The sequence below is a fragment of the Moschus berezovskii genome, chromosome 18 (assembly GCF_049115385.1).
Source record: "Moschus berezovskii isolate FMDL1 chromosome 18, NW_MosBer_1.0, whole genome shotgun sequence".
Taxonomy (NCBI): Eukaryota; Metazoa; Chordata; class Mammalia; order Artiodactyla; family Moschidae; genus Moschus; species Moschus berezovskii.
In genome coordinates this window covers 58,760,236-58,783,086 of record NC_142477.1, presented here as the reverse complement: position 1 = coordinate 58,783,086, position 22,851 = coordinate 58,760,236, and the positions used below count along the sequence as shown (strand labels likewise).

Sequence of the window (22,851 nt, the reverse complement as noted above, 5' to 3'; positions counted from 1 at the left end):
AATGCATAAATTTAAATCAGTATAATGTAATTTACTTGGATTAATATAAATTAAAACTCTTCAAGTTAGACAAGCTGTAATCATCTGCCCAAAGATTTCCATTTTATCATTATTTAGAGCTAACAAGACATTTATGATCTTTTTTTGGTTGTCTCTGGTGGAACATTGTTGGCAATAGTTTCCTGCCTTGAAATTCTCATGCGCATGGAAATCTAGTTAGGAGAACGAGTAAGTAAACAACTTCTCCTAAGAGTATAATCTCTCCTTTGTGACATAAATTAGATATCCATTCACATCTATGGAATAATTCCCGGTTTTGCAATTAAATAATTTGATATGCTCAAGCAAACATGCCAATCTCTTTCTAGACTAGGAGAATTCAGAGAGCTTTCTACTTAGACTCTGCTTTTAAATAGCTGCATCGTCTCCTCAAAATTGAATTAAAAAGAGCTGATCTGAACTGCAATCAGGTAGATAATTAAACAGCAAAGGTAAGAGTCTTCTGACTGTGCATGTTCACAGTGTTCATTGAAAAATAAAATGTGATTTTTTAATCCTAATGGTAGTTTGACCAGTGTACATGTATAATGATGTGAAGTTTGCTCACTTCACATTTTAATCTCAAACTGACTGGTACCTTTGAAATTAGCTTTCTCACAGAGACTAGACGAAATTGGAGAAATCTGATCTCATTTTATGTTTTTCTAGTATGTGTGCAGTTGAATGGAAAAATTAAGATGCTACTTTGAAACAGTTTTTTAATTTTTCCCTGAGTTATGAGGCTTTGTTTTCTCAGGTCTGTTTAATAATCTGGAATTTTTTTTGAAGTGATTTTCTAAATGCTAGGAAATATTCTCACTTTTTCAGCATAGCTGTGGCCTCTGAAATGTCACAGATGTTAGATTTTTATTTTTAAATTTTTTAATGGCAGTTTTTACATTTTACTTCATCTTCTAGTAATTTGGCATGTAAATATGTCTTCCATAGTAAATTTTAAGCTCTTCCAGGGCAGGATCTGTATCTTTTTCTTTATACCTGGGACCTTTCATTTGATTGGTGAAATGTTTATGAACTCAGTGAATGAAGATAAGATATTCATTGCTCTCTGAAAGTGTACAGACATATGACTGACTGTTGGCTAGGAAAGCTGGCTGGCCAGTTAAATTTATCCTTAGATGAGGTTTAGGATTCAGAGACCACATACTCGTCATAGATTATGTTGTTTCTTTGAACAAGAATGAAGTGAAAATATGGATCTCTGTTCTAGCCTTTTTTTCCCAGTGTGATTGAAAACATAATTCAATGTGATTAATTATGTTGAAAGCGAGTGGGAAATATGATGACACTTGGTTAACGAAAATTCCAGATTTTGCCCTTGGTTCTTTGGACAAGTGACCTTTCAGTTTTTTTCTCAGATACTTAAATTCCAAGGGCTGAGTATTCTCCATGATAGAATGTCCAAGTCCTGAGTATCTGTTCTTACTATTTCTCACTGAACTGTTTATTAATCTTTTCCAAGAGGAGGAATGAGAAAGATGATTGTATTTTTGCTGTTATTTAAAACTTCCCATCAAACTATTTAGACTCTTTCTGTATTAATGAGAAAAACTATGTAGACACTTTTCCTAGGCTGTTGAAAGTGGTAAGAATTCTTTATTATTGTCACTATGTATTTAATAATACTAGTTCCAATTTTATTTCATGTTTATGTAAATAGCATTAATTTTGCAGCAAGCCTAACAAGACATCACCCACACATCCTGGTCAGTAAGGCTTCTGTTATCAGTCATGCTACTGAATGTGACTGAGCTGAGAGTGGGGTCAGTCCAGATTCTCCCTCTTGGCTTTGTAGACAGTCCAGCAGTAGGGCTATGGAATTAGCCCTGCTGCTAGAATTGATTTTTCTGAATCTCTTCACACTGTTTAAACTCCTGGAAGTTTTCTCCACCGGGAGGAACAGCATGGTTCTGATATCTTTAACATCAACAGACTATGGATCAAATTCAGTCTTTAATCCTTCTGGGGTTAGGGAAACAAAGGCATGTTCTATGACTTCCTTAATGCCCACAGTTATTGGGAGAGCTGGACAGGCTATGTTTAGAACTTAGATGGCTCCTACTATGCATCCCTTACACTGTGAACTCTCTTGGAGCAACCTTGGGTTATGCTAGAGGTAGCAGAGAGACCTTTTCATACTGTTCATGGGGTTCTCAAGGCAAGAATACTGAAGTGCTTTGCCATTCCCTTCTCCAGTGGACCATGTTTTGTCAGAACTAAAGAGCCTCTTGATGAAAGTAAAAGAGGAGAGTGGAAAAAGTTGGCTTAAAACTCAACATTCAGAAAATTAAGATCATGGCATCTGGTCTCATCACTTCATGGCAAATAGATGGTGAAACAATGGAAACAGTGACAGACTTTATTTTTCTGGGCTCCAAAATCACTGCAGATGGTGACTGCAGCCATGAAATTAAAAGATGCTTGCTCCTTGGAAGAAAAGCTATGACCAACCTAGACAGCATATTAAAAAGCAGAGACATTACTTTGCCAACAAAGGTCCATCTAGTCAAAGCTTTGGTTTTTCCAGTAGTCATGTATGGATGTGCGAGTTGAACTATAAAGAAAGCTGAGTGCTGAAGAATTGAGGCTTTTGAACTGTGATATTGGAGAAGACTTTTGAGAGTCCCTTGGGCTGCAAGGAGATCCAACTAGTCCATCCTAAAGGAAATCAGCCCTGAATATTCATTGGAAGGACTGATGCTGAAGCTGAAACTCTAATACTTTGGCCACCTGATGTGAAGAACTGACTCATTTGAAAAGACCCTGATGCTGGGAAAGATTGAGGGCAGGAGGAGAAGGGTGTGACAGAGGATAAGATGGTTGGATGGCATCACCAACTCAATGGACATGAGTTTGAGTAAGCTCCAGGCATTGGTGATGGGCATGGAAGCCTGGTGTGCTGCAGTCCATGGGGTCGCAAAAAAGTCAGACACAACTGAGTGACTGAGGTGAACTGAACTGAACTGAGCAGAGAGACTAAAGAGAGATAGGGGCAAAAATATGTGCCTCCTGGAATTTTCATCTTATATGAGCATCTAAAGGTCTTAGCAAGCACCACAGTAAGCTTGGAATGCCTGATGATTTACTGAGCTGTGGAGTGTCAGTTCATTCATTTATTCCAGGAACATGTGTTCAGTGTTTACTGAATGCAGAGCACTATTTTCAATACTTTAACAATTCTAAGTTCTGTTTTAAAGTTTTTAATGGGAGGATAATTGCTTTACGGTATTATGTTTCTGCTGTACAACAGCGTGAATCAGCTATAAGTATACATATATCCCCCCTCCCTTGAACCTCCCTCTCAAAACCCCCATCCCTAACCCTAACCCTAACCTTAACCTCTGTCATCACAGAGCACCAAGCTGAGCTCCACGTGGTATGCAGCAGCTTCCCACTAGACATCTATTTTCAAACATGGTAGTGTATATATGTCAGTGCTTCCAAAGCCTATTCTTAACCTCATCCTTTATGTTGGACAGCTTGTTTCTATAATCTACATTCACTTTTTCATTTATAGGTTGGAGCTAGTAATGGTCTGGTACCTTCAGAAGAAACTTAGGGTTGATTACTGGGTGAATGTCTTATTTCAATAAATCCATATAAAGATATAAGAACAGCATTTATATATTTGTGGTCAAGTCAGTGGTGTCTTATTTTCTCCAACATAAAAATAGATATCACCATTAATATGGCCAATTACCTTTATCCAGCTCAATTTGACCAGGTCAGTGAATCTTGTAATTTTGTATTGTGGAAGATACAGAAAGCATACTAATGCCCTTAACATTTGGTTGAGTTGAATTTGTGATTTACCCCAAATTTATTCTGGTATAAAGTAAGTTATAGATAGATTTTTCAGTCCCTAACTTTGTGTTCTCATCTAACTACTCTACAAAGAAATGACGCATATTAAAACTACAGTTTTAAATAACTCAATCTCTCCACCCCTTTCTCCTCAAGTAAAACAAATAACCCACATTCTTCATTTTGTTATGATTTCAGTTTGTCCAAAATAGGTTGGGGATAGGTTAATTAAATAGTTATATATTGTAATTAACTTGGGATTAGAGCTTAAATTGGAGCAAAACCACTTTTGAAATAATTAGAAAATGATAAAATACATTCAAATGTTATCATCTGAATATGAATCACAACATGAGAATCCTTTTCATAAATATGAGGCTGAACTTTAGGTTAAATCTCACCGATCATATCCTGATAGATGTTTTAAAAAATAAGTCTCTGAGCCAGCTTATGTTTCATTTGTCTCTCTCTCTTATGAAAGGTGACTTAATAAAATAATGATTATGTGAGTTTGTGATGGTTTATTTCCAGTTAAACAGGAACTTGCTTTAGTTTCTTTTGTTATGATTAGGGAGAATAATGACTTCTTGCTTTTCAGCTCCACTTGTGAGGGATTTGTTTCCTTCAGAACACTTCCTGAAGCCTCCTCACTTGCCAGCTCATAATCTCAAAGGGTCTTTGCCCTCACCCTCTGCTTCTTTGAACCTGGGACATTTTACAAAAATCTACTAAGATTTTTCAGGTAATCTTTAAAAATGGACTTAAGGGGGATTTTAACAATCAAATTAATGATGTCTGTGTTAAAAATCTTTAAAATCACGTTTTCATGATCCACTGTGTGGGGGTGGGGAGGGGAGGGCAGATAATAACCAGAAAAACCGAAGTAAGATTACAAATTTTTTTTCCTATTTATTTACTCATACTTATTCAAGCAATTTTATGTAGGCTTTTGGAAATTCTAGAAGCTTTTTCATTTCAGGCTTAATATATTGGGCTCATAAATAAATATCAGATACCTTTTGGAGGCATTATACGCTGAACATTATACAAAGTCTACTCTGTTGCGTCAGGAGCTTGAATTGTTTTCATTAAAATATCTGCTACGAAAGCACAGAGATTAGATGGGATGTTAGCTCTCTTTTTTTCCCCCTGATATCAAATGTCAGAGACTTGTATTATTGGTAGGAACCGAGATTTCATTTCCCTTGGCCACATTCTGATGCTGGCTCTACTGCAGCATCGCTCCTGTTCCAGATTTGTATGCCCAAGGTAAGTCAGAAAAGAAATTTCACGAGTGAAGCATGGGTTTGTGAATGTAGCGTGGGTGAAACCAAGTGAGTGTCTTCAGAATGAAACAGTACATCTTTTTAGCTGAATGTGTGAGAAATGGAAAACCCTTTACAACCTAAACATCCCACTGGTGTGATTATCAAGTATGTAGTGTTTATGGTCAAAATATGACCGAGGGTTTTTTCAAGCAAATGTTTTATGTTATGTGTGGGGCAGGCATCTGTGTGCCTGCCTTAAATTTATGAGCTAATAACATTCTGTTCCAAGAAATACTATCAGGTCTTATAACACCACGGGTTTGTTCTGAGTTACTCTGGTAAATGGATGATTTTGCTTTTAAATAATCACTCCTGGAATTTTCAAATATAAAGAAGCTCACATAACAGTTTATGAGGAATATGCCTTTTTCATCAATGCAAACTGTCCAGATTGAATAATAATTGCATTTTCTCCTAACATAACTTATTATTTTCTGCTATGTGGAATGAATGTCAACAAAATAGGCTCAAGCAACTTTTAGGAGTGAGATTACAAGCAAATGATAATAAGCATAATTATGAGATAAATCAACTGAGATAATTGAGCCAGAATAAACTATAAATAAAATGAATTTTAAAAAGTATGAGAAGCTAAAGAACCACTGATAGTAAAACAGATATTCTCTGAGATTACCACTCTAAGGTAGTAGTAATAGTAATTCTGCTGAAACTGATTAAGACAGGTGAGAGTAACTGCTCACTGCTACTTAAGGAACTGGACCCTGTAACTTGGTGTCCTCACTGTGTACACACCTCTCCCCTGCTATTGCACCCTGGTCTTAAATAAAACTGAGTGGCAAATATTTAGAGTGAGTTTTACATGTCTTTGGGATTTTTGCCTTCCATGCCATTGGTAAATAGCCAATATTTCCTCTGCCAATCCCTGACCTTTGAGATAATTTCGTTTGTTAAACAGCCACTCATTTGTGTGAGTGTTAGTTTTCTTTCTTTATTTTTTCCCCAGTTTCAAAAGCTACTCCTTTTTTCTGCCTCATATTCAACTGCTTTCAGTACTGAATAAGGTCCTCTGAGGAACCTGTTGTCTGTGTATTTGAAAGGAAGGGAGTCAGAAGCAAAGGCATTAGCAATCATAAAGATAAGTTTGCACATGTGAACTGAAGAGAAACATATTTTTTCTTCCATTGCAAATTAGGCTTATATATTACTAGTTTTAACTTTCATACTAGCATATGTCAAAATGAAGTATAGGTTGGTTGACATGCTGTTCTAAAGTGTATGATATGGTTTTAATATGTGGTGAAACGGATCTATATGATATTTGTAAATTTTCAAGGCCCCATGTGGACCTTTTGAAGTAGAAACACATTGGAAATGGATGAAAACATGATACTTGCCCTGATTCATACAAGCTGGGATATTTAGAAATCAGCATGTGTTCATGAACCTGAGATCACAGGATGGTATCTAAGCACTCTTGTGTTAAGCTATACCGGGACCGTCACCACAGAGCTGTCAGCCCATCAGTCTAGGGCAATTCTTTCCAACTCGTGTCAATCAGTACCACTACTTTAGAAGTCATTGAGGCTTTCAGAGAATGTAGCAGCAACTCCAAACCTCTTTTTCTGTCCCTTCATAGTTTCTATGTCCAGCTGCATGTAGTTTTCCTCTCTGTGTTGTTGCTTTTGAAATTTCTGGGCCAAAATTCGGCAGGGAGAAGGGCAGGATTAGGATGAAGCCACCAGTATGAGGAGACATAGCATAAGGTCCAGTTGCGCTATACCAGCGGAATTACAGCAGACCGGTGAAGGAATTCTAGAAACCTGAATTCTGTTACTGACATGTTAACTGTGAGGCAAGGCTGCCATTTGCTTAAGATTGTATTTTGTTTCTATTTTATTCCTACCATGACTGCTGCTGCTGTTAGCTACCAACTGTTGTATCAAGGTACTTCAAATTAATATCTCAACCAAGCTGTATTCTCTTGTTTATGGATGGTACCACGGAGTGGTAGTGGGGGTGTGCTAGGCCTCTATGTGATCATACAGTTTTATAACCTGCTTTTGTTTTTATTTTTCCATTTAACAAATGGGTGTGCACATCAGTTTGCTCCTCTAGATATTTTTCTATAACATACTGTTTTTATAGTTAGTTTTTAGTGATTAGATGGCATTCACCTATCCAAATTTAAATTATTTGCTACAGTAAAAATTGGTATGTATTTCCTTCTAGCTAAAACAAAATATTTTCTTAGGATATAGAAGTACAGCTGGTAGACTAAATAGTATATTTGCTTATAAAGGTTTGATTCTTTTTGTCAAATTGCCATCCAGAAGGTTTTTTTCCCCCTTCTATTTATTTTCCTACCAGTGGTGCATGAGAAGGCATATTTTCCAGTATCTTAAATAGTATTGTTTTTAAATAAAAACCATGCCAATCTGATATGAGGGAAATGGTACCTCACTGTGGTTTTATTGCATTTCTTAAAATACTAATGAAGTTGGACATTTTTTCCTTTATAAATTGCCCATTAGTATCTTTGCTTTTATTTCTTTTGGGATGCTTATTTTTCAATTAATTTTATTGAAATTCTTTATATAGCACAAATAGTATTCATTTGGCTAGGAGTCTTCTATAATGTAAATATTTTCCCCATTTTATTTGTCATCTTTTGACTTTTTTCCCTTGGTAAGTTTTTACATGAGAAAATTTTGTGCATGTAGTTGAATCTTTGCCTGTTTTCCTTTTTTGCCTTTGTGTTTAGAAAGGACTTTCTGTTGTGTTTATAAAGGACTTCCCCACCTCAGGATTATATACACTTTTCTTACATTTTCTTCCAGTACTTTTTTGGTTTCTTTATTTAATATTTAGATCATGATCCATCTGGAATTTATTTTGTTGTATAGTGATGTGGGGATTTAAGTTTATATCTTTTCCAGATAATTTTCCACTTGTCCTGACAATGATTTACTGAATAATCTATCCTTTTCAAGTTTTACCTTGAAAAAAATACACAATTCTGTTTTTAGATCTTCTGTATTTTTCATTGATTTCTCTACCTCTTTTTTGGTCATCACATTATTTTGACTGTTGTAATGCATTTAAATATTTGATAGCTTGAATCACTCATCTTTCCAAAAATTTCTTGGCTATTTCTCTCATCATCTCCTAACCAGATGGTTGCCATTGTGTCTTATTGCATCTCCACCATTTATCTCACTTGCTTATAATCTGTTCACAAAAGAACTGGCTATTGTTTTAAAACATAAATTGGATAATATTACTCTCCTGATTGTTGTATATGTGCTGTGTTGTGCTAAGTTCCCTCAGTCATGTTTGACTCTTTGCGACCCTATGGACTGTAGCCTACCAGGCTTCTTTGTTCATGGGATTCTCCAAGCAAGTATACTGGAGTGGGCTGCCATTTCCTTCTCCAGGGGATCTTTCTGACCCAGGGATTGAATCTGTGTCTCTTATGTCTCCTGCATTGGCAGATGGGTTCTTTACCATTAGTACCACCTGGGAAGCCCATTGTTATATATACTTCCAACCATTAAAAAAAAACCAAACAAACTGAGAATGGATACATTGCCTATACCAAGATTTTAAGCCTAAATTCTAAGCTGTTTCTGGGCTTCAGAGTGTTTGTGGACACTGTATACATTATTTTGGTGAATGTGCTTTTTGTCCCTCTTTTTCTGGAGAATATGGTTCATGGTTTCACTAGATTTTGAAGATTTATGACGCCAAAGCATTGAAAACCACTGGGCTCCATGAAGGAGCTCAGATTCCTCAAAATGGCTCTTGAGGAGCAGGCTCTTCATGGGTGGACTTTGCTTACCTTCCTTACCCGCCTCCTACATCCTTCCAGCTCCCCACTCATCCTGAACTACTTGCAATTTACTAAACAGTCTGCTGATTCACGCCTCAGTGCCTTTGAACATGCTATTCCTTCTGCCGAAGTGCTCTCCCCTACGCACGTCATCCATGTGGAAAATTGCTGTTTGTCCTTCAAGAAATGATCAAAGGATCTTCTGCTCTGTGAAACCTTCTCTGATCTCCTTAGGCAGAGCTGATTACCCTCTCTCTCTGTTTTTTTAAACCATTGTACTTAGTCTGTATTTTATTATTGCTCTTGTGTTATAGTGGATTCTTGAGTAAAAGTCAGAGAAATTTTGGGTACAAAGCAGTGGGAAAGTGAATGAAAAGAAAGAGAATAATTAGGGAGCCCTGGCATCTCATATGTAGGTAATGGAGATGGAGGAAGGGAGTGGAAGTTTATTTTGAAACTAGAGTAGACAAGATTTCTTTTTGCTTTTATTTATTTATTTAAAGTTGACATGTTTTGTTTTTATTTTATGAGGTTATGAAGATAGCAGTAGGAGTGGTGATGGAGCTACAAGTAGAGACACCCCATTGCTAGAGGTAACCCTCTCCTTCCCCCACCCAGACTAGAGTCATAGGCACAGTTTCTTAAATCCATTTGTGCCCATATAGGCAGGAAGCAAAATGAGTCTGGAGCAGGGGCTATGTATGAGCAGAATAACTTGTAAAATCCTTGGTTATCTTTGAAATAAGGCATTCACTGGGGGATCATATGAGGTATTTCTCTGCTTGTCTGGGATATTTAGTCATTCTGAATCACTTTTTAATGTTCCAACAAATTCCATATGTCTCCGGTTGCCAGTTTCTTGATTCTTGTCCTTTTGGCTAAGATCAAATGTAGTGTCTGTTTTTTATCAGTTTAATAGGTTTTGTTGATGAACTGTTGTAGGGGGAGAGAAAGAACCATCTGGTATGACCCTTAGGTTTCTGACTCAAACAGCTGAGTGGATGGTGTGGGCATCATTTTTCACATTTAGCTGGTGGGCTTCATAAGATTTCATGATCAATCCCTACATCCTTAGATACCACTTTTCCTGACTCACTGCAAAAGTCTGGTGCCATTGGGGTAGGATGACTAGTTCCTTTACTGCCTCCTGAGACTAAGGCTCTGGGGATGCTGGTCATGCAGTATTCACAGAGGCCCAGGAAGAAACCTTCATGGATATGTATCTTGGAATGGATCTGGAATGAATAAAACACACTAAATTTAAAATTACTGGAAATGAAATTGAGTTCATGTCCACCATCTGCAGTCGATTTGTGTTAGTTTTCTGGGATGCCTCTGGCTGTGCTGTGAGCGTACTGGGTCATATCCTGACTCTTTGCGACCCTATGGACTGTAGCCTGCCAGGCTCCTCTGTCCATGGGATTTCTCAGGCAAGAATACTGGAGTGGGTTGCCATTTCCTACTCCAAGGGATCTTTCTGACCCAGGGATGAAACCTGTGTCTCCTGTGTCTTCTGCATTGGCATGCGAATTCTTTATCACTGCACAACCAGAGAGTTATAAAAGCTTTGCTGCTTGAGTAAAAACATTGTTCCCTAGTTAAACTACTATAGGGCAGTCTGCAAATTCAAAAACATGTTTGGCAGTTGCCAGCTGTGAGCTTCTGGAGAGGTGGAATATATTGGGCTACCTTATATTTTTTAAAGACTGTAGGTGTTCTCTTGCTTATATGTCGTATCATACAACCAGTTCCCTCCTAGTGGACATTTAGGTTTTTAAAAACATTTCCCTGTTTCCAACAGTGCATACATGTGCAAATATATCCCTTAAGAGTAGAATTATTAGATGAAAGCAAATTTTTGCCATAAATGTTGCACCAATCTACCTTTATAGCAGTGTCCAGTGTTACTGCTTCTCCTACCCAGCCCCCTCAACAACACTGAGTGCTAATCTGATAGGAAAAAGATCCTGCCTCGTGGTTATTTTAGTTGTTTTATCATGAGTACAATCAAGCATCTTTCCTGACATGTCATTTCCCTTTTTGCACCATTACCTACTTTTGAACCTCTGAAACTGTGAGAAAGTGGTGGTTGTCAAAAGGAAGCTTTGCCTGTTTTTCCTGACATCTCTCTGGGAACTGACTAGAAGTCTCAATTTACAGTCTTGTGAAGGGCAACTCAGGTTACTCAGCTAGTGGTCCCTATTTCTTCCACACACATATTTGTTGAATGCACACTCTATGTCAGATTCTGACCTAGGCACTGAGGAAGGTACAGTCAATGAACAAAATAGGCATGAAATCTTGCCCTTATGGAGCTTGCATTCTTAAGGGGACAGCATACTATAAATAAAGCTATGTTTTTTCCAGTGGTCATGTATGGATGTGAGAGTTGGATTCTAAAGAAAGCTGAGCACTGAAGAATTGATACTTTTGAACTGTGGTGTCAGAGAAGACTCTTGAGAGTCCCCGGACAGCAAGGAGATCCAACCAGTCCATCCTAAAGGAAATCAGTCCTGAATATTCATTGGAAGGACTGATGCTGAAGCTCCAATACTTTGGCCACCTGATGGAAAGAACTCACCGGAAAAGACTGTGATGCTGGGCAAGATTGAAGGCAGGAGGAGAAGGGGACGACAGAGGATGAGATGGTTGGATGGCATCACTGACTCAATAGGCATGAGTTTGAGCAAGCTCCAGGAGCTGGTGATGGACAGGGAAGGCTGGCGTGCTGCAGTCCATGGGATCGCAAAGAGTTGGACACGACTGAACAACTGAATGGAATTGAACTGATACTATAAATAAATTAGCTAAAAAATTACAAATGTCAGGTGGAGTAATACCACGAACGAGAATAAAACAGAGAAAGGGTTTAGATGCTGTGGGTAAGGGTGGTGCTGTTTTACGTAAGGTTGACAGGAAAGGCATTTCTAAACACTTTTCTCAGCTTCTTTCTCATTTTTTTGTGTTCTAATTATACTCCTTTTCCTTGTTTCATTCTTATTATTTTTTTCAAGTGTGAATTCTCTGACGGAATATGGATAAACCTTTGTTTAGTGACTTTCCTATAACGATTGCATTAAAATGATTTCAGTGTGAATTGTCTGGTGTATTGGAACAAACCAAGTGATACCGAAAGGCCTTTTAAAATTTGTTCCATTTATGGGCTGAAAGGAGCACTAACATCTGCTATAGAACAGGTGTGAAATACTCTAGCAGTTAGTGAGAGCCATTTCATTTCATTCTTGGATAGTGCCCGCGCTCTCTCACAGTTGCCTGATGTCAGTCACAAAAGAGGTAGCTTCTTGATGAGACTAATTCATGGCTTTTGTCCTCATAACAAAGGCAGTCTTCATTTGGAAGAAGTAGAAATGGCAAAGTAGAAATGCAAATTTATCATAGCGTCCATGCCTCCTGAGCATAAAATATCTATAACAGGGTTAGTAAGGAAGCAAAAGTTTTTTATGAGCTGGAAAGAAATGCTCTAAGATTTCTATCCTGGAAGCAGTGGTAACTGGATTTCCATAATAGATACTAAAGATATGAGGAATATTCTCAGTTTACATATTCTCTCTGAATTTTTATGCTAAAAGAAAAGGTATTAATATAAGTGTAAATTAGCATAAAACCCCAAATGTATATTCAGGATCTACACGCAAGTCACAGTGGGAAAGGTTTCCAACAGGTTCTTAACAAAAGTCAGAAAAATTTGGGGAACAGAGTTAGGGAGGCCATCCACCATCAGTTTTCAGTGACATCACAAACTGACTGCTTAGCTTTCCTTACTGTCTGGATTCAGCATAAAATAATAAAAATATCCTTTACTAAATGCTTTATGAAAGGCATTATGCCAAACATTTTATACATTACCTATTTCATTCTCACATTAAGCCTAAAAGGCTTATAGATGAAGAAACTTAGACAGGTTGAGTGACCTGCCAACACCAGTTATTAAACATTAGAATTGGGACTTGAGCGTCATTTGTCTGATTCCAAAACTTGTACTCAACCAGTGTTTACTGAGCATCTCCAAAGGGCCAAACTACAGTTTAAGATGGGTTCACATATGTTCAGCCATTGCAAAAACCAGATAAAGTAGATTCTCTGTGGATGGGAAGCAGAGAGGTGAAGTGATCGTGCTGAGGTCACACATACTAGAGTGGTTAAATCAGAATATGAATGAAGACCCCTGTCTCTAAACCTGACTTTTTCTCTCTCTCTTCCATGTCCCTCTTTCTTTACCATATTATAGCATACTCTTTGCATGATGATCATGATATTATTCTTCCAGTTGCCTGCTTCTTTTAGGTAAAGTGATAATTAGCAGAGATTCCTGGGGGAAAGGTGTGAAATATCTGCACTTTTAAAACCCATGTTGGATTTTCCCCATCATTTAGCCTGTTACCTTGTTGAATCTAATTTGGTACTTCTAGAAACAGTATGAGTTCTGTGGGTAGTGTTCAGTATGCTTCAGTGAGCTAAATTACATCCTGGCGGCCTGGGAAGACTCTTACTGCTTCTAAACATGTATGAATAATAGTTACCACCTAAGCAAGTAGCTTAGGCAGTAAGCAAACAGACTTCAGTAAGGAAGGACTTGGAATGGATGGGTATTTTCCAATTTCCTTTTCTCCCCCAGATTTTTTTTTTTTTGAGGTATAATTGATAAGTGAAGTATCAGATATTTAGAATTTACAATGTGATGATTTGATATACATTATGAAGGGGTTTTTCTCCATTGAGTTTTAATTGGTACATCCATCACTTCACATCTTTACCTCTTTTCTTCCTTTTCTATTTTTTGATGACAATGTTTAAGTTCTATCCCCTTAGCAAATTGTAATTATACAATACAGGGTTGTCAACTATAGTCACCATGTTAAATACTAAATTCTCAGAACCTATTCATCTTAAAACTGAAAGTTTATACTCTTTTACCAACCTGTTTCCCCCACCACAGCCTCTGAAACCAACTTTATACTTTGTTTCTAAGAGTTCAACTTAAAAAAATATTCTATTATAAATGACACCATACAATATTTGTCTTTCTCTCTCTGGCTTATTTTCCTTAGCATGGTATTCTCCAAGTTGATCCAAATGATAAGATTTCCTTCTTGTCTTAAGGCTAAGTAATATTTTATTATTATTACCACATTTTCTTTGTCCATATATCTGCTGACAGATACTTGGGTTGTTTTTATACTATTGTAAATAATGCAGGCATGAACATGGGAGTATAGGTATTTCTTTGAGATACTGATTTCATTTCCTTTGGGTATTTACTCAGAAGTGGGATTGCTGCATCAAAAAGTAGTTCTATTTTGATTTTTTGAGGAATCTTCAAAAAGTGGATATATCATTTTATATTCCTACCAACAGTGTGCAAGTGTTCCCTCCTCTCCACATTCTTGTCAACATTTATTATTTCTTGTCTTTTTGATAATAGACATTCTAACATATGTGAAATTATATCTCATTTTGGCTTTAATTTGCCTTAGCCTGATGATAAGTGATGCTGAAACCTTTTCATGTACTCTTTGGCCATTTGTAAGTCTTTTGAAAGATGTTTATTTAGGCCTTTGGGGTTTGTTTTTTTTTTTTTGGCTGTGCTGCCCATGACATGTGGAATCTTAGTTCCCTGACCAGGGATTGAACCTATGCCCCTTATATTGGAAGTGTGGAGTCTTAACCACTGAACTGCCAGAGAAGTCCCTCCTTTGCTCATTTTTAATTTGGGTTATTTGCTTTTTTGCTGTTGAGTTGTATGAGTTCCTTGTATATTTTAGATATTAATGCTTTATTGGATATGTGGTTTGCAAATACTTTCCCCCTTTTCATAGGCTGCCTTTTCCTTTTGTTGGTGATTTCCTTTACTGTGCAGAAGACTTTTACATACTTATTATTATTATTATTTTTACTTTGATGCCTTTGCTTTTGATATCAAATTTAAAAAATCATCCCTAGGATCAATATCAGGGACTTACCTCTCATGTTTTGTTTCAGGTGTTTTATGGTTTCAGGTCTTGTGTTTAGGTCTTTAGTCCATTTTGAGTTGATTTTTGTGTAAGGTATTGTTTACTGTGTAATATAAGAGTCTAGTTTCATTCTTCTGCATGCAGCTGTACAGTTTTATCAATGCCATTTATGAAAGAAACTGTCTTTTGACCTTTGTATATTTTTGACTCCTGTGGTGAAAATTAATTGACTTTTTATGTATGCGTTTATTTCTGGTCTTGCAACTGTGTTCCATTGGTCTAAATGTCTGTTTTTATACCAATATCATACAACTTTGTTTTCCATAACTTTGTAATATAGTTTGAAATCAGGAATTATGATGCCTCCGGTTTTGTTCTTCTTTCTGTGGCTATTCAGGGTCTTTATGGTTTCAGATAAATTTTAAAACTCAATTTTAGTATTTCTTGTGAAAATTTTGATAGGAATTTTGATAGGGATTTTACTAAATCTGTAGATAGATGCTTTGATTAATGCAGACATTTTAACAATATTAATTCTTCTAATCTGTGAACACAGGATGTCTTTCTATTTATTTGTGTCTTTATTATCTTCTGTCAGGGTCTTAGTTTTCAGTGTACAACTCTTTCACTCCCTTTGTTGCATTTATTCCTAAGTATTTTATTGCTTTTTAATGCTATTATAAGTGGGGTTGTTAATTCATCTTTCTGACAGTTGATGTTTTGTTATACAACTGATTTTTGTGTGTTGATTTTATATCCACAAGTTTACTGAAATTACTTATTAATTCTAATGGTTTTTTTTTTTGGTAGAGACTTTATGGATTTTCTATATATAATATCATGTTTCTTTAAATAAGGACAGTTTTAATTTTTTATTTCTGATTTGATTTCCTTTTATTTCTTTTTCTTGCTTAACTGCTCTGGCTAGGACTTCTGGTATCATGTGGAATAAAAGCAGTAAGGGTGGGCATCCTTGTCTTGGTCCTGATCTTATAGAAAAAGCTTTAGTGTTTCACCATTAAGTATAATATTAATTGTGGGCCTGTCATATATATCTTTCATTATGTTGAGGCACATTCCATCTATATGCAGTTTGTTGAGGGTTTTTATTATGCAAAGCTGTTGCATTTTGTCAAATGCTTTTTTGCAACTATTGAGATGATCATATTATTTTTTACATTGACTTGCAGATGTTGAGACATTCTTACATTACTGAAATAATTCCTACTTGATCATAGTATATGATACTTTTATTTATTTATTTATTTTTATTTATTTTATTTTTTTTTAAACTTTCTACAGTTCATAACTTTTATAAATAAAATAAATTAAATGTACAGTGAATAAGTTCTCTGAAATATTTCAATATTTCTGCAGGTTTAGTAACATCGTGAAATACATTTCAACTAAAATTCACAAATCTAAAAACCTGTTAGGCATTTTTAGGCGTTTTAAGTTGGAAATGAAGACCAATGTTACATCGTAATATGCCAATTACAAATAGTACTTCAAATAGCAAATACTACAGTTTGTCCCAAACTTTAAAAACTATTCATGAACTCAACACTGAACTATTGATGGCTATGAGAATTGTTTCCTAGCCTTTTTGAAAATTTCAACCCATTTACGTTTAAGGTAATTATTAATAAGTACGATCCCGTAGCCATTTTCTTTATTGCTTTGGGTTCAAGTTTATACACTCTTTCTGTGTTTCCTGTCTATAGAAGATCCTTTAGCATTTGTTGGAGAGCTGGTTTGGTGATGCTGAATTCCCTCAGCTTTTGCTTGTCTGTAAAGCTTTTGATTTCTCCTTCATATTTGAATGAGATCCTTGCTGGGTATAGTAATCTGGGCTGTAGGGTATTTTCTTTCATCACGTTAAGTATGTCTTGCCACTCCCTTCTGGCCTGAAGAGTTTCTGTTGAAAGATCAGCTGTTATCCTTATGGGAATCCCCTTATGTGTTATTTGCTGCTTTTCCCTTGCTGCTTTTAATATTTGTTCTTTGTGTTTGATCTTTGTTAATTTGATTAATATGTGTCTTGGAGTATTTTGCCTTGGGTTTATCCTGTTGGGGACTCTCTGGGTTTCTTGGACTTGGGTGATTATTTCTTTCCCTATTTTAGGGAAGTTTTCAACTATTATTTCCCCAAGTATTCTCTCATGGTCTTTCTTTTTGTCTTCTTCTTTTGGGACTCCTATGATTCGAATGTTGGAGCGTTTAACATTGTCCCAAAGGTCTCTAATATTGTCCTCATTTCTTCTAATTCGTTTTTCTTTTTTCCTCTCTGTTTCATTTATTTCTACAATTCTATCTTCTAGTTCGCTTATCCTGTCTTCTGCCTCTGTTATTCTACTGTTTGTTCCCTCCAGAGTGTTTCTGATCTCATCTATTGCATTATTCATTGTATATTGACTCTTTTTTATTTCTTCTAAGTCCTTATTAAATCTTTCTTCCATCTTCTCAATCCTTTTCTCCAGGTTATTTATCTGTAACTCCATTTTGCTTTCAAGATTTTGAATCATTTTCACCATCAAAATTTGAAATTCTTTATCAGGTAAATTCCCTATATCTTCTTCTTTTGTTTGTGTTGGTGGGCAATTATCTTGTTCCTTTACTTGCTGGGTATTTCTCTGCCTCTTCATCTTGCTTATATTGCTTTGCTTGGGGTGGCCTTTCCCTCTTCTTGCAGTTTGTGGAGTTCTCTTTATTATGTAGTTTCTTCGCTGTGTGTGGGGTTGGACGGGTGACTTGTCCGGGTTCCCTGGTTAGGGAAGCATGTGTCGGTGTTCTGGTGGGTGGAGCTGGATTTCTTCTCTCTCCTTTAGAAGACAATGGGCTGCTTTTCTGGGAGCCTGATATCCTCTGCCAGTATTCAGAAGTTGTTTTGTGGACTTTACTCTGCGTTCAAATGTTCTTTTGATGAATTTGTGGGGGAGAAAGTGGTCTCGCCGTCTTATCCCTCTGCCATCTTGTTCCTTCCTCCCCAGAACACTGGATTCTTATATTCCACTTGGTCGTGGAGTATCTCTTCCCAGCTGCTCCAGCAAGGTGCAGCCACTGTACCTTACCTTGGACGATACTTTTAATATATTGTTAAATTTGATGATACTCTAACTAGTATTTTGTTGTGGATTTTTTTGCTTCTATATTCCTCAAGGATATTGAACTTTAATTTTTTTTCTTATAGTATCCTTGTCTGGCTTTTGTATCAGAGTTATGTTGGCCAGGTAGATTGAGTTTGAAAGTGTTCCTTTCTATTTTTCAGAAGAGTTTGAGAATCATAGATACTAGTACTTCCTTAAATGTTTGATGGAATTCACCAGTGAAGCCATCTGTTATTGGACTTTTGTTTGTTGTGAGGCTTTTAACATTACTGATTCAATCTCCTTACAAGAAATCAATCTGTTCTGATTTTCTGTTCATCACGATGCAGTCTTTTTTAAAAATTAATTTATTTTAATTGGAAGATAATTTCTTTATAATAATGTGATCGTTTTTGCCATACATCAGCATGAATTGGCCACAGGTATACATGTGTCCCCCCAATCCTGAACCTGTCTCCCATGATTCAGTCTTGATAGATTGTATATGTCTAGGAATTTATCCATTTCTTATAAATTGTCCAATTTGCTAGCATTTAATTATTCACAGTAGTCTTTTTTATGATCTGCTGTATTTCTGCTGTATCAATGCACTATACTCTCTTTTTGTGTGTGTGTGTGTAATAAAGTTTCATTAAAGGATAAAGGAGATAGAGAAAGCTTCTGACACAGACATCAGAAGGGGGCAGAAAGAGTACCCCCCTGATAGTCTTCAGCTGGATGTTATATAGTCACTAGCTGTCTGTTAATGAAAGAAAGGAATGTCTTAAGGCTTAGAATGGCACCATACCCCTCACCCATAAGATGCATTTTGGGATAATTTTGACACCGGATAATTCATCCCGGGCCATAAAATGCGACGCGAGAGACGCCGGCCCCGGCGGGGCAGACGCGACGCAAGAGACGCCGGCCCCAGTGCAACGAACCACGCAAAGAGGTGCAGCCGTGGGGAGCTACCCCACGCCTGAGGCCAGGGCCGGTGGCCGAGAGGAGCTACCCCATGTCCAACAGGTGGTGGCTGCGCGGGCGCAGAAGGGCCGAGAGGAGCTACTCTGCGTTCAAGGTCAGGAGGGTCGGCCTTGAGGAGATACCCCTCGTCCAAGGTAAGGTACAGTGGCTGCACTTTGCTGGAGCGGCTGTGAAGAGATTTTCCACGACCAAGGTAAGAGAAACCCAAATAAGACGGTAGGTATTGCTAGGGGGCACCAGAGGGCAGACACACTGAAATCATAATCACAGGAAACTAGTCGACCTGATCACATGGACCATAGCCGAATGTGGTCCACTGGAGAAGGGAATGGCAAACCACTTCAGTATACTTGCCTTGAGAACCCCATGAACAGTAACAAAGGGCAAAATGATAGGATACTGAATGAGGAATTCCCCAGGTCGGTAGGTGCCCAGTATGCTACTGGAGCTCAGTGGAGAAATAACTATAGAAGGAATAAAGGGATGGAGCAAAAGCAAAACCAATACCCAGTTGTGGATGTGACCAGTGATAGAAGCAAGGTCCGGTGCTGTAAAGAGCAATATTGCATAGGAACCTGGAATGTTAGGTCCATGAATCAAAGCAAATTGGAAGTGGTCAAACGGGAGATGGCAAGAGTGAACGTCGACATTCTAGGAATCAGTGAACTAAAATGGACTGGAATGGGTGAATTTAACTCAGATGACCATTATATCTACTACTGTGGGCAGGAAACCCTTAGAAGAAATGGAGTAGCCATCATGGTCAACAAGAGAGTCCGAAATGCAGTACTTGGATGCAATCTTAAAAACGACAGAATGATTTCTGTTTGTTTCCAAGGCAAACCATTCAATATTACAGTAATCCAGGCCTATGCCCCAACCAGTAATGCTGAAGAAGCTGAAGTTAATCGGTTCTATGAAGACCTACAAGACCTTTTAGAACTAACACCCAAAAAAGATGTCATTTTCATTATAGGGGACTGGAATGCAAAAGTAGGAAGTCAAGAAACACCTGGAGTAACTGGCAAATTTGGCCTTGGAGCACGAATGAAGCAGGGCAAAGGCTAATAGAGTTTTGTCAAGAGAATGCACTGGTCATAGCAAACACCCTCTTCCAACAACACAAGAGAAGACTCTACACATGGACATCACCAGATGGTCAACACCGAAATCAGATTGATTATATTCTTTGCAACCAAAGATGGAGAAGCTGTATACAGTTAGCAAAAACAAGACCAGGAGCTGACTGTGGCTCAGATCATGAACTCCTTATTGCCAAATTCAGACTGAAATGGAAGGAAGTAGGGAAAACCACTAGACCATTCAGATATGACCTCAATCAAATCCCTTATGATTATACAGTGGAAGTGAGAAATAGATTTAAGGGACTAGATCTGATTGATAGAGTGCCTGATGAACTCTGGACGGAGGTTCGTGACATTGTACAGGAGACAGGGACCAAGACCATCCCCATGGAAAAGAAATGCAGAAGAGCGAAATGGCTGTCTGAGGAGGCCTTACAAATAGCTGTGAAAAGAAGAGAGGCGAAAAGCAAAGGAGAAAAGGAAAGATATAAGCATCTGAATGCAGAGTTCCAAAGAATAGCAAGGAGAGATAAGAAGGCCTTCCTCAGTGATCAATGCAAAGAAATAGAGGAAAACAACAGAACAGGAAAAACAAGAGACCTCTTCAAGAAAATTAGAGATTCCAAGGGAACATTTCATGCAAAGATGGGCTCGATAAAGGACAGAAATGGTATGGACCTAACAGAAGCAGAAGATATTAAGAAGAGGTGGCAGGAATACACAGAAGAACTGTACAAAAAAGATCTTCACGACCAAGATAGTCACGATAACGTGATCACTGACCTAGAGCCAGACATCTTGGAATGTGAAGTCAAGTGGGCCTTAGAAAGCATCACTACGAACAAAGCTAGTGGAGGTGATGGAATTCCAGTTGAGCTATTTCAAATCTTGAAAGATGATGCTGTGAAAGTGCTGCACTCAATATGCCAGCAAATTTGGAAAACTCAGCAGTGGCCACAGGACTGGAAAAGGTCAGTCTTCATTCCAATCCCAAAGAAAGGCAATGCCAAAGAATGCTCAAACTACCGCACAATTGCACTCATCTCACACGCTAGTAAAGTCATGCTCAAAATTCTCCAAGCCAGGCTTCAGCAGTATGTAAACCGTGAACTCTCAGATGTTCAAGCAGGTTTTAGAAAAGGCAGAGGCACCAGAGATCAAATTGCCAACATCCGCTGGATCATGGAGAAAGCAAGAGAGTTTCAGAAAAACATCTATTTCTGCTTCATTGACTATGCCAAAGCCTTTGACTGTGTGGATCACAATAAACTGTGGAACATTCTGAAAGAGATGGGAATCCCAGACCACCTGACCTGCCTCTTGAGAAACCTGTATGCAGGTCAGGAAGCAACAGTTAGAACTGGACATGGAACAACAGACTGGTTCCAAATAGGAAAAGGTGTACGTCAAGGTTGTATATTGTCACCTTGCTTATTTAACTTGTATGCAGAGTACATCATGAGGAACGCTGGGCTGGAAGAGGCACAAGCTGGAATCAAGATTGCTGGGAGAAATATCAATAACCTCAGATATGCAGATGACACCACCCTGATGGCAGAAAGTGAAGAGGAACTCAAAAGCCTCTGGATGAAAGTGAAAGAGGAGAGTGAAAAGGTTGGCTTGAAGCTCAACATTCAGAAAACAAAGATTCTGGCATCTGGTCCCATCACTTCATGGGAAATAGATGGAAAAACAGTGGAAACAGTGTCAGACTTTATTTTTTTGGGCTCCAAAATCACTGTAGATGCTGATTGCAGCCATGAAATTAAAAGACGCTTGCTCCTTGGAAGGAAAGTTATGACCAACCTTGATAGTATATTAAAAAGCAGAGACATTACTTTGCCAACCAAGGTCTGTCTAGTCAAGGCAATGGTTTTTCCCGTGGTCATGTATGGATGTGAGAGTTGGACTGTGAAGAAAGCTGATCGCCGAAGAATCGATGCTTTTGAACTGTGGTGTTGGAGAAGACTCTTGAGAGTCCCTTGTACTGCAAGGAGATCCAACCAGTCCATTCTAGAGGAGATCAATCCTGGATGTTCATTGGAGGGACTGATGCTAAAGCTGAAGCTGCAATACTTTGGCCACCTCATGCGACGAGTTGACTCACTGGAAAGGACTCTGATGCTGGGAAAGGTTGGGGGCGGGAGGAGAAGGGGACGACGGAGAATGAGATGGCTGGATGCATCACCAACTCTGTGGACATGAGTTTGAGTGAACTCCGGGAGTTGGTGATGGACAGGGAGGCCTGGTGTGCTGTCGTTCATGGGGTCACGGAGAGTCGATCACGACTGAGCGACTGAACTGAACTGAACTGAACTTGTAGAAGGGCAGATTACCATACAAATAGTTTCGTTTTACACAGATTAAGGGAACAATATCTGAGTATAACATAGAGGTTTATCAAGTATGCCCTTAGCCATTTGGCGGAAGATAGAGTCTGGGGTAAATGCATAGTACATTAACATATCCACTATACTCTCTTTCGTTTCTGATTTTATTTGTTTGAGTCCTCTTTCTTTTTTTAGAGAGTCTTGCTAAAGGTTTGTCAATTTTGCTTATCTTTTCAAAGAATCAACTCTTAGTTTCATTGATCTTCTCTATTGTCTTTTTTTTTAATTTTTAAATTTATTTTATTGGAGGCAAATTACGTTACATTAATATATTGGTTGGTTTTGCCATACATTGACACGAATCCGCCCCGGGTGTACATGTGTTCCCTTTCTTGAACCCCCCTCCCACCTC

The 22,851-nt window shown here is 37.9% G+C and overlaps 1 protein-coding gene across 7 annotated transcripts in view; it reads left to right on the top strand.

Annotated features, from left to right (window-relative positions):
• PDE4D (phosphodiesterase 4D) overlaps window positions 1-22,851 on the top strand; it is a 1,698,276-nt gene that overhangs the window by 115,552 nt on the left and 1,559,873 nt on the right. For 3 of the 7 annotated variants that reach the window (XM_088827708.1, XM_088827705.1, XM_088827706.1), the window contains exon 2: window positions 4,460-4,603. The exons of the other annotated variants lie outside the window; for them this stretch is intronic. The gene's annotated coding sequence lies outside the window, so the exon portion shown is untranslated. The remainder of the gene's footprint in view (window positions 1-4,459; window positions 4,604-22,851) is intronic. 7 annotated transcript variants of the gene reach the window in all.